The 14,038-nt window shown below is 48.6% G+C and overlaps 2 long non-coding RNA genes across 2 annotated transcripts in view; one reads left to right on the top strand and one right to left on the bottom strand.

Annotated features, from left to right (window-relative positions):
* Positions 1–3,913, top strand: part of LOC150062560 (uncharacterized) — a 77,288-nt gene extending 73,375 nt beyond the window's left edge. The window contains exon 3 of the long non-coding RNA XR_016535887.1: positions 3,791–3,913. This is a non-coding gene — a long non-coding RNA (uncharacterized LOC150062560). The remainder of the gene's footprint in view (positions 1–3,790) is intronic.
* Positions 3,914–12,676: 8,763 nt separating this feature from the next.
* The window catches only part of LOC150062559 (uncharacterized), an 11,895-nt gene continuing 10,533 nt past the window's right edge, over positions 12,677–14,038 (bottom strand). Inside the window, exon 3 of the long non-coding RNA XR_016535885.1 lies at positions 12,677–12,813. This is a non-coding gene — a long non-coding RNA (uncharacterized LOC150062559). The remainder of the gene's footprint in view (positions 12,814–14,038) is intronic.

The following is a 14,038-nucleotide window of genomic DNA, read 5'->3' as shown; positions in this document are numbered from 1 at the left end:
CACACAGGAACGTATTTACCACACAATTATACATACACACAAATGCACATACACCACATAAACACATATGCACATACTCTCACAGGCATATGCCACACACACATACTCATGTATACACAAGCACACACATTCTCAAACACCACACCACACCAACTCACGCATGCACACACAAACATACAAATACACATATGCACACTAACACATGTGCACATGAGTGCATGGCAGAGTCTATGTGGCCCACAATGCCTAGAGTATTCATTGTCTGTTGCTTTCTCCCGGGGTTCTCACCCACTGTCTGCAGTGCAGCTGCCTGACTTCTTCCCTACCTCCCTCTTTTCTAAAGAGCAGGATCCCCTCTCCTCTCCTTGGGGAAGGCCCTCTAGATGGCCTCCACACCCCTCTTTCCTCTCCCAAGGGATTGTATGTGGGTCTCACCCTGGACTGGGTCTGAACCCTTGGAGACAGTGAGGCCAGTGTCTCTCCTCTTCACATCCTGTGTTACAGCCAAGTGCAGTTGTGGCACAGGTGCCTGGGAGATCCTGAGGGAACTCAGCATTGGAGCTGTATTTATTGAGCACCTATTTATACCCAGCATCACAGCAGTCACCGGGGACTGCAAACTAGAGGGGCCTGAGCCGGCTGCTGCCCCTCCTCTCCCTCAGAAAGCCTGGGCAGACACCACAGTGGTAATACCGTTAACTGGATGCCATGATCCTGGCTGGAAGGCATCATCGTAGGTGACAGCCTGGACCTCATAGGAGTCATCAGCATTCTTTCCAAGCTGTGGGGACCCTGTGTGGCTGGATGAGCCTGTGACCTGGGCAGCCATCCCTCTCCAGCCCAGTGTCCTTTGCCTTGTTTCCTCTCACATGTCCCAGCGGATGTAGGAGTGTGACAGATGGTGCCTCCCTCCACCTGGGCAGCCCTGCCAACCAGAACCTTCCGGATCCTGTTGGGCAGGCAGTATGGGAACAGTGACCTGATTTTGCCTGTCCCGTGGGAGTTTGGCAGAGGGAGGTGGGGTGACCCAGGGATGGGTGAGGCAGGGTAGTCGGGGGTGGGGAGTGGGTGTGGGGCAGGAGGGCCAGGGAGGCCAGGGGACCAGAAAGGAGCAGAAGGATCGCGGAGGGTGCTGCCTGAGGGAACCAGAGCAGAGCTGTCACTTGCAGAGACTACTGCCCTCCCTACTGAGGAAAGCTAAATATAATGATAAAGTTGTTTCTACTCAGTTAACGATATCAAGAAGAATAAATAATGAGATAAAAGGCTTTTAAAATTGTTTCCAAAGAGAGAAATAAATGATAAAAATTAAAGGAACAATATCCCATCAACAAGGTGGCCAAGTTCAAAAAGATAGCAAGGTACATTACAATCTCTTAGAAGGGCACTTATATTTAAATTTTATTTTATTTTATTTATTTTTTTTTGGCCAGTCCTGGGTCTTGAGATCAGGGCCTGAGCACTGTCCTTGGACCTTTCTCAAGGCTAGCGCTCTACCACTTGAGCCACACTTCGGCTTTTCTTTCTATGTATGTGGTAGAGGAACGAACCCAGGGCTTGCATGCTAGGCAAGCACTCTATCACTAGGCCACACTCCTGGACCCAAGCTTTTTGTCATCGGATATAAAGAGTCTCAGGGACTTTCCTGTCTAGGATGACTTCAAACGTTGATCCTCAAATCTCCAACTCCTGAGTGGCTAGCTGGGATTACAGGTATGCACCACCAGTGCCTGGCTTTGCCCATTGCTGGATCTTTGATATAGACTAGGCCAGAAAGACTTTGGTTCTTTTTAGATTGCATAATATAAGCTCCTGTGCAGAAAGAAGAGAAGAGAAGGAGGAGAGAACTAGTGACACTTGACACCCTAGGAGACCCCTCCACCCACAACATCTCCCCCTTTTTCTTTACATCGGTTGAGGGGCTTGAACTCTGGGCCTTGGGCACTGCCCTTGAGCTTTAGGGCGACCTAAAGTGCGGCCAGCTAATGAACACTGACGTCTCCTATCAAAACTTGGCTACTCTGTGGTGGCTGGACAGTAAGAGGAGAAGCTAACAGGAGAAACAGAAGTCACTCATTATTGTCCACACCCAGAGACACTTCCAGATTTTAGAAGAATGAAGTCACACCCCTATTGGCTACCCCCAATTGTTGCTAGACAAACCTGACCCCAGCACAGAAAGAATGAAGTTTGAGGTTTTTGTTTTTATTTTTGTATGCCTCAACTGGGGCTTAAACTTGGAGCTTAGGCATTGTCTCTTTTTTCACTCAAAGCTGGCACTCTACCACTTGAGCCACAGCTCCACTTCTGGGTTTTTGTTTTGTTTTGGGTTTTGACATTTTTTGTTGGAGATAAGAGTTTCATAGACTTTCCTGTCCCAGCTGGCTTTGGACTGTTATCCTCCGATCTCAGTCTCTTTAATACCCTTCTCGGCCCCTCCTGCTTTGCTGCTTTATTTACATTTGTGTGTGTGTGTGTGTGTGTGTGTGTGTGTGTGTGTGTGTGTGTGTGTGTGTGTGAGTGTGTGTGTGTGTGTGTGTGTGTGTGGTGGGGTATGTATGTGTATGTCTCTGTGTGTGTCCTCATTCAGTTCTTTGCTGGACGGCACCAAGAATCTGGGATTTTTGCCCTGTGACCACCGCCCATAGTAAAAGACAAAGGTTGATGATCCATGGTCCAGGCTGCAGAAGCATCTCTGGTCCTCAGTGCAGAGTCACCTCTGAGATCCCGTGGTGCCCTCCCAATTGTGTTCCCAGGCATGAGAATCTCATGCCTCCCACAAAGCCATGTGGGCATTCCCTCTGGTTGGGTCCTGATCTCCTTCAGGAGAGGGGTTGCAGAAAAGCTCATGGCTCCCTGCTGGGCCAGGAAAGCCATCCTTGTTATTTTACTTGGGGGCTAAAGATAAAACAGAGGAAGTCTGCTCCTAGGCAGGGGCCCTGGGGCAGTCATCTGGATGCCAATTGGAGGCTGGCTCTCTGGGAGGCGGACCAATGGCTTCCCTTCCCTACAGGTGACTGAACATCTTCTCCGGGCCAAGAAGTCCAGGTGCAGCTGTGTTGCTTTGGATGCAGGGAGCTTTAGGGGTTTATGAGCTACAAACTCCTATCGGAGGTGATAAGAGGCTCTGGGCCATTGGCCTCCTTGCTGATTGGAGGACAGATTTCCTAAGCGCAGAGTGTGAAACACCTAAGGATGAATCACCCCAGGCCTTGCCCCCCACCCCCAGAAGATGTGTCTGTTGGCACAAACACCACACACACCCCGACCTTCCACCTCCCAATCAGGGTCTCGGAGGAAGAGGTGGAATTTTCAGACAGAGTGCAGCCCACCCCAGTCCCAGTGGCCCCAGAAGGTGAAATGTGGTTGAAGAAGAGCCAGCGGGGAGCCCTCCTCAAGGCAGGGAGGAGACGGGATGAGGGACAGCCATGGGCCAGAGCGCCTGCGCTGAGCAGACTCTTCCTCAAGCTGAGCCACCACTTCCTCCGTGCTCGGGTCACCTGGTCCCTTCCAGGGCACTCCCAGGGCGAAGTCCCTGAAGTCCCTGCCGACAGTGGCATGTCGCCCTCTCTGTGGCTGGCAGAGCTGTGTGGTGGAGCTCCAGCGCCAGCCCACACAGTGTGCAGGTGGTGGAGTCCTGCGTGTTTTGTAAACAAGACTTCGCAGCTGCATGGAGCCTCCAGTGCGGCTTCTTCTCGTGGGTGGTGGAGGGAGGGCTCCATGATGGATGGAATTTTCCACCCAAGGGAGGGGCTCTCAGCCTCTCTTACTTTTTCTTTTTGATGCCCAGACTTGGCTGGAATGGATGAAAGTTCAAGCGCTGCTCGGCACCAGGAGGAAACACACTCAACCCTGGGGATGAGTCAGGGATGCTGATGCCTAGGGAAAAGGAAGGTGACTCATGGCGCCATGGCACAGGTAGGGACCCTGAGGTCCAGGTTTCCCTTTGAGCCTGGTTGGGTGCTGTTGGTCTCTGCCACCCCCGACCCCAACACATGAACACACTCACACACACACACACACACACACACACACACACACACACACACACACACCACACAGCTTCCCCTGACTCAGGATCCTCCCCTCTTTGTCCCCCACAGGACTGGCGACTGGCTCTGGTCTTCAAGGTGCCTCTCAGTGATCAGACTAAGACAGTAGAAAGCCAACAAGGTGACCAAGAGTCACCCACGGGTCACACAGAAACGTTGAAATGAGTGAGAGAGGGAGAAAGGGAAGCAGAGGAGGAGGAGAGAGGAGGAAGGAAGAGAGAAGAAAGGGAAGGGGAGCAGGGGAAGAAGCTGGAAAGGAAAGGGGGGCAGAGAGGAAAGAGAGGTGAAGAGAAGGAGGAGAGTTGAGGGGAAGAAAGGAAGAGAGTAGAAAGGGAGGAGAAGGAAAGGGAAAGGATCGGGAGGAGAGAGAGGAGGGCCCATGCATCTCACCCACAGATGGGGTTTAGGCCAGTGAGACAGGGCTCCCAACAGACCAAAGATCACGTGACCCCACCAGGCCTGGCAGGCAAACCCATGGTGGATCATTAACAAACTGCCAGTCTCCAGGTGTCAATGACCCTGGCAATTTAATTAAAACAATGAGTGGGGGGAGAATGAGAGAAGGGTGATATTGTCCAAAAAGAAATGTACTCATTACCTGATTTATGTAACTGTAACCTCCATGTTATCAGCTTTATCATAACAATAAAAATGTAAAATAAATAAAAGTGACAAAGGCAGAAGTTCCATCCTGTTCTGCCTCATCCTCCTTGGGTAGAGGGGGCTGCCTCCTCCCTGGGGAGCTCCTCCATTTGTCCCCCCAGGAGACCCCAGGGCACCCCATCCCCAGACAGTTTTCTAACTGAGCCGGGCCAGGTGGCACTGTCTGTACCATAAGCAAGGGGCTCAGAATGCCATGTGGGCACGACCCTCCCTTCAGCATGAGACTTCAGCAGCCCTTTCCCCCAAGGAGAAATAAAGGAGAAGAATCTGAGTGGGGGGGGGGGCCGGGGAGCCTAGAATAGTGGCTAAGGAAGGAGAGGGAGGGACTGCAGGACATGATGGAGAAACCAAAGCCAAAGGGAGCACTGGTAGGGCCAGCTTGCAGAGAGCTGCAGGATCATGGCTGGATACGTATTTTGTGTGATCAGAGGCACATCTGTATTCCTCCCCTAACAGCTCCTCCTTTGGTCTCACTGTTATTTTTTTCTTTCTTTCTTTTTTGTGCTGGTACTAGGGATTGAATCCAGGGCTTGGCACTGTTCTTCAGCTTCATGCTCAAAGTTGGTGCTCTACTGCTTGAGCCACAGCTCCATTTCTGGCTTTTTGGACCTTTCCTGCCTGGGCTGACTTTGAACTGCGATCCTCAGATTTCAGCCCCCTGCATGTCTAGGATTACTGGTGTGAGCCATTCGTGCCCAGCCAAATAATAGAGTTCTAACTCAAATATACGCTCATTTATTAGTTCTCGTGTCTGGTTTGTAGTTCTATTGACATGACATGTTATGTGTCATATCCTGGAACACCCTCCCTACACACACACACACACACACACACACACACACACACACACACACACACTTGACATTTTGTCTCTAGGATTAATAAATCACAAATAATGTCCTAAGATAGCTTTTCCAAGCAGCCACTCTACTAAACTATCTGAACCAATTTACATGGTAATAGACCTTTATGCCCCTTTGGATTTATATCTAGCAAATCCTGCCTACAAATAACTGTCTTGCGCTTTCCTTACCGATTTTTGGCTTTGAACCAATTTTTCTTGTAATATCTAGAATGCCAGTATATTTTAAGGAAAAACAAATAGTAGTAGTGTCTTCATCTCATAAAATATACTTTAATATTTATTCTACCTATTTATATACTCTTTTAAAAAATATTTTGTTGGTGCAGGGGACTGAACTCAGGACCTCCTGCTAGCTGGGCAGGCACACTACCACTTGAGCCATGCCTTGTGGTGGCTGAGTGCCAGGGATTCAGGACTGTGATCTTTGCTATTCAGGAGACTGGGATCAGAAAGCTCAAGGTTCAAGCCTCTGTTTGTGTTGGTATTGCCAAGTTGGGCCTTACTTTATACCCTGGGCAGCCTGGACTATGATCCTCCTATTTATGTCTCCTGTGTCACTAGAGATGACGGGCACACGTCACTCCACCCAGCCATCATGTTTCCCACGTAGCTAGGTGGACAGGCTCAGATCACCACACTCAGCCATTGGTGATGGTCTCAAAAACTCTGATGCCTGGGCTGGCCTTGAACTATTTGGTCTCTAAGGAGCTAGGATTACAGGCTTGAGCTACCACACCCGGCTGTTTATGTTCTCTTTTAACAAGTAAAGGACATTTTTCTAGTCTCCCAAAGGCTTTTCTTTTCAGTTCATTGAACTGAATGGAGAGTTGTGTCAATGCCTTTTCTGTATCTGCTGAACCCAAGGATGGGCTTTTCAGCCACTGTTGCTGCAGCTAGCGACATTGGTGATAGCCAGGCTTGAAGTTCAGGGCCACCGCCTCCAGATAGCCAAACTGCCCAAGGATTTGAACACCAGCTCCAGGCCCAGAGCCATCCACACTGGCCAGTTCATCACAAATCCAGGATCTGAGCCAGGGTCAGAGGATTGTGATTTGAAGGCGACCCAGAATGGGAAGTCTATCTCAGAAAAGTCTATTTCTTCTCGAGTCACCATTAAGTTATATTTTCTAGAAGTGTACCTCTTTTGTGCAATTTTCAAATACGCCCATTAATTATTGATTGCATTTCCTCCACACTTTTATTTTTTTATTCTTTTTATGATCCTGTTATGTTTACTTTTTAAATTTTATATTTGTTGCTGTTGTTTGCTTTGATGCTGGGAACTTAACCCTTGTGCATGTGCAGTTTGCACTCTTAACACCCAGCTACACCCAGCAGCCCTCTTCATTTTTAATCTCTTTTTTTTTTTTTTTTTTTGCCAGTCCTGGGCTTGAGCTCAGGGGCTGAGCACTGTCCTTGGACTTTCTCAAGGCTAGAGCTCTACCACTTGAGCCTCAGCACCACTTCCGGTTTTTATCTATGTATGTGGTACCGAGGAATCGAACCTGGGTCTTCATGCATGCTAAGCAAGCACTTTAACCACTAGGCCAAACTCCCCGCCTCATTTTTAATCTCTACTGTACTTTCAACACCTTCTGCTGGACCTGCAGTCAATATCATCTTTTATCCTGATCACCCACACCGGGGTGAGGTTGACTTGATTCATCTTTCTAAGTCCACCATTGGGCTGAGGCTTTTCTGAGTACTCTCTGCCGAGGGGCTAGCTGTCTCCTCAGCAGTCTGTGGGATCTCTGTCATCGGGGTGACTGTGGGTCTTCATCACATGTTAGGCCCTCCCCCTTTTGAGAGGATTAAGGTAGCTCCCATGTGACCTGAAGATAGTTCTCTTTCTTAGAGTCAACAATCCTCATATGCATGCCGTTCTCCATTCTTTTACTCCCAGTGTTTCCATGTCCTTTAGCTATGAGTCTTTCTGGGTTCAAAGCATTTTTGTCAGTACAGTGGCTCATGCCTGGAATCCCAGCTACTCAGGAGGCTGAGATCTGAGGATCGCAGTTCAAAGTGAGCCCAGGCAGGAAATTCTGTGAGACTCTTATCTCCAGTGAATCACCAGAAAACTAAAGGTAGCTTTGTGGCTCAAAGTGGTAGAGTGCTAGCCTTGAGTGAAAGAGCTCAGGGACAGGGCCCAGGCCCTGAGTTTAAGCCCCACAACTGACGGAAAACAAAACAAAACAGATTCTACCCTCTTTTTTTTTTTTTTGCCAGGACTGGGGCTTGACCTCAGGGTCTGAACACTGTCTTTCGGCTATAGCTCTACCACTTGAGCAACAGCACCATTTCTGGCCTTTTCTATGTATGTGGTACTAAGGAATCAAATGTGGGTCTTCATGCATGCTAGGCAAGCCCTCTACCACTAGGCCAAACTCCCGGCCCCAGATTCTACCCTCTTAATGAGGGAAATTGCTATGTGAGAACATTAAACGCATGCAGGTGCCACTGCCCTTGTCCCCTCCTCCCAGAGCTTCTGTGAACAGTTCTGTGGCCCGAGAACCATGCCTTTGGGAAAGAAATGGTGTCATGTGAGCCACAAAACTTTCCTCTGGAAAATTCCAGCAGGCATCATGGTGCTGAGCTGGGAGCAGGGCTTCGGGCTCAGCTTTGCGTTCTGACTTCCCAGCAGCCTTTGTGTCTTTATGTGGAACCTGAGACAGTCCACATCCCAGGTGGGTTTGTCAAGTGAGTGGAGGCACCAGGCCTAGGGACTAGGCAAAAGGCAGCCCTGTTTCTTGCCCTGCTCTTGCCAGGGACTTGGTCACGAGCATTTAAGGAGCAGTACAAACACGATGGGTATTGGGATAGTCCCTTGTGGAGTCTTTTCTGGTTTCCTGGCTTAGATGATTTGGTGCAAGTGAAGAAAAAAATTTGCGTTGTCCCGGCTGATGAAAAACAAAACGTGCATACACTTTGCAGAATGTGCATGCTTCCTTCTCCCTGCCAGCGCCCGGCCAGCAGAGACGCCTGTCAACACCGCCTGTTTGTCAGCTGGCGCCTGAGCCCGATGTTTACACACGCCTTTTAGGCCACTTAGCAGTGTAACTTGGGTCCTGCGAATGCATTCTCAGGAACTCAGAGATCAGAACACAGATCTGCAAGCTCGCCAGAAAGAATAAGGCATTCCCTCAGGTGAGTGAGAGCACATGAGTAGGTGGGAGCTAACTTGTTCGGAGATTAAGTTGGAGGAGTCTTCTTTTCTGGGGAATCTGGACCAGTCATGTGCTGAACAGGTAGGGTATCATTAATAACCTCTCCCAGATACCTATCACTTTTTAGGGAGGTGGTAGCGGTCCTGGGACCTGAACCCATGGCCTAGGCACTGTCCCTGAGCTTTTTTCACTTAAGGCTAGTGCTATACCTCTTGAGCCACAGCTCCACTTCCAGCTTTTTGCTGGTTTATTGGACATAAAAGTCTCCTGGGCTTTCCTGCCCAGGCTGGCTTTGAACTGTGATCCTCAGATCTCAGCCTCCAAGGTAGCTAGGATTCCAGGCGTGAGCCACAGGCATCCAGCTCCAGATATCCATCCTGCCTGGCCACTTGCCCTCATCTTGGTCATCATAAGTATTTCAAACTCTGACATCTAAAGATGGTGCTCTTTCAGGCTTGATGCGATCTGTCACTTGGCGAGCAGGGATGTAAGCCTCACCCAAGTGTCTTGTTTATTGTATTCTTGAGCAGTTTAGAAAGACAAGGGGGGGAAGAGTGCAAGTGTGCCCATCACGTGGCTATGAGTTTGAGTCTGTCATGCGTATCGTGAGTGGCTGAATGGCAGTCCTGGGGTGATTAGGACAAGGCTGATCAGAGAGGCTGATGGGAAAGTAGCTTACTGTTCAGTGCCATGTACTCTGGGACCCTGGTTTACTTCTCAGCAGATGTTTCTGTAATGGTAAGTAGAGGAAGGCATGCCTTCCGGCACCAGGCTGCCAGGACTAAGCAAGTCTGTGATTCCAAATTGCTCTTAGCATGGCTGAACTCCCCAGCCAGCTTGCAGGATAGGCGGGCTTTCGATAGGCAATTGATGGTGATCCAGGCACTTGGCAGTGACCCCTCTGCCTTTCCCTACAGTGGGCAACCTGTTCTGTGTTTGGACCATTGTGTGGGGAGCTTGGAGGATACTGCTGGGTGGAATCCTCTAGAACTGGGTTGTTGCTGGCTTGATAGAAAAGTGCATTGGCTAGGTATTGCAAACCCAGCAACTCAGGACGCTGGGAGCTGAGGATTGCAAAGCCAGCCCCCAGCAGACAAATCTTATATTCCATTTACCAGCAAAAAGCAGGAAATGGTGGTGTGATTCCAGTGGTAAAGCACCAGCCTTGAGTGAAAAAGCCAGGTGACCACAAGACCCTGAGTTCATCCCCCATCCTAACACAAAAATGAATGAATACGGGCATGCATACTGGCAGGTAGATGGGGCTGGATCTGGACTGGATCTGTTGACCTGGGGGCGTTATATGCTTTTATAAGGTCAAATTGGCAGCGGATGATGAATTTGATACTTGAAATCCAGGGCAACTGAATGGACCTGAACTGCCTCAGCAATCAACGGTTAAATTAAGCGTATGAAAAACAGTTTTCCAGGCCAGGAATTTGGCCTAGTGGTAGAGTGCTTGCCTAGCATGCACAAAGACCCAGGTTCGATTCCTTGGTACCACAAACAGAGAAAAAAGCCAGAAGTGGTGCTGAGGCTCAAATGGTAGAGCTCTAGCCTTGAGAAAGTCCAAGGACAGTGCTCAGGCCCTGAGCTTGTCAAGCCCAGGGCTGGCCAAAAAACAAAAACAAAAACAAAAAAACAGTATTCCTCATAAACATTTGTCCCAGAGACAGAATCCTGCTCCTCTTCTCCATCTCTCAGATAAGTCAAAAAACCATCCAACCTACTCTGCTGTCTGCTTGTCAAGTCAAAAAGCCATCCAACCTACTCTGCTGTCTGCTTGTCACATGATGCGTGACTCCAGAGGATTGGATTAACCGTGCTAAGGCAGGACTGAGCCCCTACGGAAGACGGGGTGGGTCCTGAGGGCTCCCATGCACACATGTGCGGGTGTGCACACACACACACACACACACACACACACAGTCTCATCCTCAGAAGTCTGTCTGTAGACGTTTACCATATACAAATTCTCATATTTACATAGTTTCAAATCTAACGATTTCTAAGGCAAAATTAGAATATGGATTTTTCTTGTATTTGCAATGAAAGTAGCCCAGTTACTATAGCACTTTTGGATGCATTTTAATGTGTCTGTGGGGTGTGAGTGTGAAGTTTGGATTGTGAGGTGTGGGGTGTAGGGTCAGGGTATGTGTGAGGGAGAGTCCTTAAACTTGAAAGTTTTAAAAGCAGTCTTGGAGATGATAAGACCTGATCTTGTTTTCCCGATTCCATAACTGCGCAGTCTTGGCTTACCACGAAAGGCACCAGGCAGCAGACAAATGGAAATTTAACAACAACCAGTCACATTTTGACTCAACATACTTCCCAAAGTTTTTTCTATTCCTCAATATATGTAGATTTTTAAACAGCTCTATTATGCTGTGTAATTCACCCATTTAAAACATCCAATTCAACGGTTTATTCATAGAGTTCTACAAGTATTGCCATAATCATCTGGGGAACATTTTTATCCTTCCAAAAAGAATCCTTGTGCCCAAGAACACTCCCTCCCCCTTCCCCCACCATACTCCCCCCTCCCCGCAACTGCTAATCTATAGCCTGCTTCTTCCTCGCCAGACATTCCCTATAAATACTGTTAGACAATAGGTAGTCTTTGGTGTCTGGCTTCCTTCCCTAAGAATAAGGTTTTGAAAATTCATCCACCTCATAGCATGTATTTCTCCTCCACACCCCTCCTCTTCCTCTTTCTCCTCCTTCTCCTCCTCCTCCTCTTTCCTTTGGAACGGGGTCTCAATACGTATCCCAGGCTGTCTTCAGCCTCTTAAACTGGGCTTCCTGTTGTGGTCCACCACAGCTGGCTCATTTCTTCTTAAAGGCAAATAGAATACCTTGTCACAGGGACACAGTCTCCATCCATCAGCTAAGGACCTTAGGGTTCTTTCTACCTGCATTTTCTCCCTGTTAAATAATGTTTTCAATTCATGTATGAGTTTTTGTGTGGCTGTATATTTTCATTTCCCTTGGGTGATTATACACACACACACACACACACACACACACACACACACACAGATAGAAATGTGGATGGATAGATAGATGGATGGATGGCAGTCATTTTCAAAAACAAAAGGGTTAAAACAGCCAGGCATGGTGACTCACACCTGTAATCCTAGCTACTCAAGAGGCTGAAATCGGAGAATGCAGTTCAAAGCCAGCTTGGGCACTAAAGTCGATGAGACTCTCATCTCCAGTTAACTACCAGAAAGCCAGAAGTGGCGCTGTGGCTCAAGGGGTAGGGTGATAGCCTTGAGCTGAAGAGCTCAGCTCAGGCCCAGAGTTCAAGACCCACAATCGACCAAGAAAGGGGGACAGGCAGTTAAAACAGAGTTAATGTCTGATTCTGCAATCCATTCCTGGATGTATTGACATATCCCTCCATCCACCTATCCATCCCCACATTCACCCACCCATCCATCCATCCATCCATCCATCCATCCATCCATCCATCCATTTACCCACTCATCCATCTATTCACCTGTTCATTCATTTATCCATCCATCTATCCATCCACCCACCCATCCGCCTACCCACCTATCCATCCATCCATCCATCCATCCACCTATCCATCCATCCATCCATCCATTCTTTCATCCATCCATCTATCCATCCATCAGCTCCACCTGTTTGACTATGAGCTCAGTCTTTGTCTGTGGAAGAGTTCTGAAGAAGTTACCACTTTTATTATTGGAACAGAACAAGAACTAGGTGATCTCCATATTGGGGGCTATTGGCTCTAAGATGCTAAGAAGAGCCGCTGCTGTGTGAGGAGTGCATGCCTTCCACACACGGTGCTTCTTTGAATCTTTGCTTTCCTCCTGCAAACCAGGTTTGTAATGGGACTGCAGCTCAGCTCAAAGGGCACAGAGTTGATTCACAGGACCAGCAGAAGTATCTTTCAAGTAGCCTCATACAAATCTAGATTTTTCCCTCTTCTGCGATGCCTGAATCTAATGAGCTGAATCAGAATCATAGATTAAAAAGCTTTCCATGGTGAAGATGTGTTCATCCTTTTCCTCTCGATCCATGAACAGCCATCGATGGCCTAACATGAAATAGAACCGGTGGAGAACTCATCAGTGAACAAGGAACACACCTCACAGCTGGCCAGCAGCCCCCAGCAGGTCACCCACACAAGGGACAGGCTGGAACCCGGGGTAGATTACCTCCTCTTCAGACATCTGGACAAGAGGAAACCTGTTAAAATCACTACAGGAATTTTATATTCAGCAAGAAACAAACAACCAAATATCCAGTTACAGCAAGTGGCCCTTGGTGGTACTGACACAGTTTGGAGAGGATAGAAATGTTTTCATGCCTGTCTCTATAAAATAGAGCCTCCGCCTGGCCTCCCAAAGAGCTTTGAAGTCCACAACTTCAAAGAGATCAGCTAGCACCCTGGGGACTGGCATGCCACCTGGGCAGACACCAGGACCCGGGTGACAAGTTCAGCCACGACAGAGAGCCGAGTATCTGCCTGAGCAAACTTGGCTCAGGCATTCTGCCCAGGTGTGTCGCTTCTTCAGTGGGCAGTTCTGTCACTGGTGAGGCCTTGCATGGCTCCCTCTCTATGTGCTGAAATGATGAACGGTGGAAAGGGAATGCAAAGCATGGCACTTGGCACTGGGGGACATTTGGCTCTGATGACCTACGCTAGCAGACAACCTCGACAGGGTTCTTCACCCAGGCCCCTCCTTGTCTGGGTGGTAGTGTGGAGGGGTCTGCCTTCAGACTTATCTAGAAACAACCAACCAAAAATGAACCCCACTGCTGTGTGCTGGCCTGTCAGCGTTGTGAGTCTGTGTTGGGGAGGAGAATGTAACCCTGCCAGGCTGCAAAAGAACGAGTGGGTTTGAAATCCAGCTGAGCATTTATAGGAGTAAAAACATTCCAAAAGCAATGTCATGCCTTCTTGCAACTTTTTTTTTTCGTTAAAAAAAATGTGTGTATCTCAGTACTCCTGAGGCTTGAACTCAGGGTCTGGGCACTGTCCCTTAGCTTCTTAAGGCTACAGCTCTACCTCTTGAGCCATAGCTCCAGTTCTAGCTTTTTGCTGGTTAACTGAAGCTAAGCATCTCCTGGACTTTCCTTCCTGGACTGGCTTCAAACTGTGATCCTCAGACCTCAGCCTTCCGAGTAGCTAGGCTTACAGGTGTGAGCTGCCAGTGCACAGCTTGATTCTTTCTCTCTTATATGGTCAGTTACCATAGAGGATCTATGGTCTGGGCAGAAAAGTCTATGAGACGCTTATGTCCAATTAGCCACCAGAA

The sequence above is a fragment of the Megascapheus bottae genome, chromosome 6, assembly GCF_031878675.1.
Source record: "Megascapheus bottae isolate mThoBot1 chromosome 6, mThoBot2.hap1, whole genome shotgun sequence".
Classification (NCBI taxonomy): Eukaryota; Metazoa; Chordata; class Mammalia; order Rodentia; family Geomyidae; genus Megascapheus; species Megascapheus bottae.
This window is presented reverse-complemented; position numbering and strand designations above follow the sequence as displayed.